The 5,140-nt window shown below is 37.5% G+C and overlaps 1 pseudogene; it reads right to left on the bottom strand.

Moving 5' to 3' along the window:
* Positions 1-2,548: 2,548 nt before the first annotated feature.
* On the bottom strand, positions 2,549-3,615 carry LOC105872246 (rRNA-processing protein FCF1 homolog pseudogene; annotated as a pseudogene).
* Positions 3,616-5,140: the final 1,525 nt, after the last annotated feature.

Here is a 5,140-nt window from a genome sequence, read left to right as displayed (position 1 = left end):
TTCATTTAGCCTACATATTTAAACCACCAGCCAATCTTTTGATTTTATTCCTAAAACATATATTTAATCTGTGCATTTCTTCCTATCTCATTGTTATCACCTTAGTACAGGCAATATCTGTCTTATTCTCTCTCTTCATACACACACCACACACACACACACACACACACACACACACACACACACACTTTTTATACTCACCACTATACTAATGAGGACATACACTTTTTAATTGCCATTTAAGTTACAGACACAATATTCCATTGTCCCCAAACACTTCATTGTTTAATTCCCAAATACAAGGACATTCTTTTATACAGCCATAGTTTTTAAAATAAGGAAATTAATATTGATATAATACCAATATTTAATTTACAGATTTTGTTCAGATTTCTCCAATTGTCTAAATATTCACTTTTAGCTATGCTAAATCTACACAACAAGCTTAAGTACCTAGCATGGAATGATTGGTTCATAGGTAGCACTACTAATCTCACTTCTCCTAACTATTTATATGGTACCTTTATGAAAATACATAAAAGGAAGTAGGGACTCGGCTCTATCTAGCACTGCATTGCTGTTAAATCTTTCATTAGTAACTTAAAATGTCTGGTCCTTAGCTTTCTTAGCTATAAGGGTATTGAAGATTATTTATAATGAGCCCAGTGATTCTAGAATTTTATAATTATATGAGAATGCTTTGTTCTCCCATATTTCAGTGTTAGGCTGAATTTCTAGCACCATTCTAAGACTCTTTGTTAATAGCTGGGTTTAGTACATAAAGGGTAGGGTGATGAAAGGCAGTTCTTGACCTCAAGGTCCTTGCAGGCTACTATAGGAGCTCATATACAAGGTTATTGCTTTGGAGGAAGCAGAGGAGCAAAACTGAACCTTTCTCTGCTCAAGGATCTTGACTATATACTAGATATATAACTTGAACTTGAATAATTACTAATAATTATTTTGCAACATTTTCCCTCAAGGATATTTATGGATTGAAGAACAATTGGTAAACTTCCAGGATGCTTTTAAATGAAGTTATACTTACCTCTATACTTCAATACATAATTCAAAATGAGAAATAGGGCCAGGCGAGGAGGCTCACGTCTGTAATCCTAGCCCTCTGGGAGGCCGAAGCGGGTAGATCATTTGAGCTCAGGAGTTCAAGACCAGCTTGATCAAGAGTGAGACCCCGTCTCTACTAAAGATAGAAAGAAATTAATTGGCCAACTAAAAATATATAGAAAAAGTTAGCCAGGCATGGTGGTGCATGTCTGTAGACCCAGCTACTCAGGAGGCTGAGGCAGGAGGATTGCTTGAGTTTGAAGTTTGCTTTTCCCCCACTCTCTCCTCACTTCCCACTCTCTCCTCACTTACCCTTATTGACAAGTGTTTTATTTAGCATTACAGATAATTATTTTATTGGGTACTATCCCACTGTCCGTATGTTGAACATTTTCAGGTAATAGTCTTCCATCATCCTTCTAGGTAATTGCAAAAGTAAACTTATTTAACATATTTTTACATCAGCAGGACAGGGAGGAAAGAAGGGAAGGAAGGGATGGTTCTTCCTACTGGTACTAAAAATCCTCTGCTGTGATATCTATATAATCAAGGGTGATATTACAAATATTTAATAGTTAGTACCGCATTGGACTCAACCAATCCGAATAGATGCAAATAGCAGGGCTGGATCAGGGTTCTAGAGGCCTTCTGCTGAGCTAAGCTTACCTTCTTGGTTGCTGGATCAAGACAAGGGAAATATGGCTCCAGGCAGGAGATATTATAAATCAGCATTTTAATAATGGTTATGATCATATCTATACACATTGGCTGATTATTAGATGTGTGCTCAGTGGTCCCGTGATAAAACCCCTCCAAATCTTTCCTTTCCCCATAGCAGTAACCACTTCTAAGTCAAAGGCAAGTGACTGTTTCTGCTCTTCTTTATGTGTGGGAAGGTAGTAGTAGATTTTATTAGGTGTTTAAAAAATTTGTTTATGTTTTGGCATACAAATGTTTTATAGTTTTATGTAATCAAATGAATGTCTTTCCTTTATGTCTTTGACTCATTGTCTTTATGCTGATAAAGACCTTCCCTGTAAAAATATCAGCCAAATATTAAGACATATTTTCTGAGTTTACTAAAGATGGTATCACTTTAAAATTCAACTTTTTATTTGTTACCTAGTTTAGTTTTTGATATCATGTGCAGTACTAATGCTTTTTTTTTTTTTTTTTTTAAATAGAGATTGAGTCTGGCTCAGTTGTCCAGGCGGGAGTGTGGCAGTTCAATCAGCTCACTGCAGCTTCAAACTCCGGGGCTCCAGTGATCCTCCCTCCCCAGCCTCCTGAGTAGCTTGGACTATAGGTGTGCACCACCACGCTCAGCTCTAATCTGCTTTTTATCCACAGATTTAGTTTTCCCAACATTACACTTTGAATAATATGTGATTTTTTTTCGCTGATTGCTATTATATTCTTTTTTTTAATAAAAGAATGCAATGATTTCATTTTTATGGTAAATCAACAATTTATAATTGTATAAATTTATGGGGTACAAAGTGATGTCATCATTTATGAATACAAGGTGGAATAATTAAATCAAACTGGTTATCATATCCATCACCTCAAATACTTAACATTTTTGTGGTAAGAACATTTGAAATTTACTGTCTTAGCAATTTTGAAATGTATAATACTCTAGTATTAATACATTTACCACACTGTGCAATAGAACTCAAAAAAGAACAAAACATTCTTCCTGCCTAAGATTTTGTACCCTTTGACCATCATTTTAAAATTTAAAATGAGACAAAATATCATTTTCAAAATAGCATCCAACAGTGGGTGTATTTAACCATATTCATCTCATAATAGAGCAAAGGGGTGAACAGAATAATTCATTGCCCTGAATGTTTAACAAACTGCTAACAGAGAAAGTTGGTTGAAGAAATGCAGAGGAACACTGTCTTATAAGAATTAGAACCGAGGGGCTCCATAATCATCAGGCATCTGTTCAATATTGTATCTATGGTTACAAATGTACATGATAGGAACTCCAGGGATTTTCCGGATTCTTGGTGTAAGGTCTCGGTCAACTGTGGCCACAATGTGCCACTTGTGCTGAGTTACTCTCTGTACTAAGCAGTCATCTGCATAGGTTCCTTTGTGCATGGTAATTGTTCAAATCTTGGATCCTTGGCGATGCTGAGAGCCACTCGACACTTCTGCCCCAATTTCTCAATTTCAGCCATTATACAGTCAGTTGTACAAGGAATACAGTTGGCATACAGACAGTCCATCATTGACTGTACTAAGTCCAGTTTGGCTTTAATGGAAAAGTTGATAAAGTTGGTATCAACCAAGATGTGGTATAGTGGGCCCAACTGGGTATTATATTGGAAGAATAAGCAGGAAGGGTGTTGGGGGACTTCTCTTTCCTTCAGCATGCTGGGATCCTTCTTTTCTTTCTTTTTAGGTTTTAATCTGTCCTTTTCTTTAAGCCTCTGGTCTCTGAGACTAGGCATTCGCTCCATGGTCGCATACTTCCTTATTTTCTTTTGCTTCCCCATGCTCATGCCACACTCCTATTTCTTCCGGGCTATTATATTCTTTATCATGTTTTAGGTTCTTCTATATATTGTAATAAATTCTTTTCAAGAGTTATCTATTCTGTTCCATTGGTTACTCTTTTTTTTTTTTTTTTTTTTTTTGAGACAGAGTCTCACTTTGTTGCACAGGCTAGAGTGAGTGCCGTGGCGTCAGCCTAGCTCACAGCAACCTCAAACTCCTGGGCTCAAGCAATCCTTCTGCCTCAGCCTCCCAAGTAGCTGGGACTACAGGCATGCGCCACCATGCCCGGCTAATTTTATATATATATATATTAGTTGGCCAATTAATTTCTTTCTATTTATAGTAGAGACGGGGTCTTGCTCTTGCTCAGGCTGGTTTCGAACTCCTGACCTCGAGCAATCCGCCCGCCTCGGCCTCCCAGAGTGCTAGGATTACAGGCTTGAGCCACCGCGCCCGGCCTGGTTACTCTTAATTATCATAGCTTCACATATATTATATTAATAGAAACAGAATAAAATGCCCTCTGGAATTGTGCAGCATGGCAGCCTTGCCTAAAATTGACAGTGTTAAATTTTACCTAAGTCCTGTACTCCTGGAAAAGAGCAAAGGTTAAGAAACACCTTACCCTTTCGTGTTTCAGAAAGGGCTTGCTGCAAAAAAGCACCCTTTCCCATATAATTTAGATAGGACTAACATATGCCCCCCCATCTTTACCTGTGTATGACAAGGCCAGACACAGACCCCAAATTCCCATTCTTTGCCTCATATTCAATGAACTTAACTGGTTTGTACCACTGATCCATGGGAACAAAATGCTTGTTAATAAAACTTTGGTTAAGATTCTGTCCATCCTGCAGGTCCTTGAACCTTGGCCCATCCTCAGCCTGAGCCAGCATATAACCCCTCTTCAACAGCAGCTCCAGAAAATGGGCTGGTCTCAGGGTGATACATTCTCCAGTCCCACTTTCTCATTCCATTTCCCCAAACCCAGTTATTTCTAGCCATGTTTACTCCTCCATATAAAAGAAAAACTCTTTTTACTTAACCCTTGAGAAGTATACAGATATTATGGTCAGAGAATTCTCACTATTGCAGTAACTTCCCTTCCCTTATTGTAAGAGGCCCTTTCCCTCCTTGCATTATTCTTCCTTACTAAGTCTAGATTTGTTTTTTATTTGACAGGACCCACTCATTACCTTTTATTATCAAATTTTTATTTGCTATTCTCATATAAGAAAAAATTATTTTGCCATATCTGGCCCCAACCTGATTTAGGTTTTTAAAAACTTTATTGAGGTAAAATTTACATATACATATTGCATCCATTTGCAAGGTAAAATGATGAGATTTGACAGATGTATAATCCTTATGCAACTTTTACTACAGTCACTATATGGAACATTTATATCACTTGTAAATGTTTACTTGAGCCACTTTGCATATAACCCTCCTTCTGCCTTTGGCCCCATGCAAGCACTGATCTTTTCTCTGTCAGTACATATTAGTTTGCATTTTCTAGAATTTTATGTGTGGAATCACATGGTGTGTCTGGCTTCTTTCACTC

Source organism: Microcebus murinus, chromosome 11 (assembly GCF_040939455.1).
Source record: "Microcebus murinus isolate Inina chromosome 11, M.murinus_Inina_mat1.0, whole genome shotgun sequence".
Taxonomy (NCBI): Eukaryota; Metazoa; Chordata; class Mammalia; order Primates; family Cheirogaleidae; genus Microcebus; species Microcebus murinus.
The sequence above is the reverse complement of the archived record's forward strand: the minus strand, read 5'-3'. Positions and strand labels throughout refer to the sequence as shown.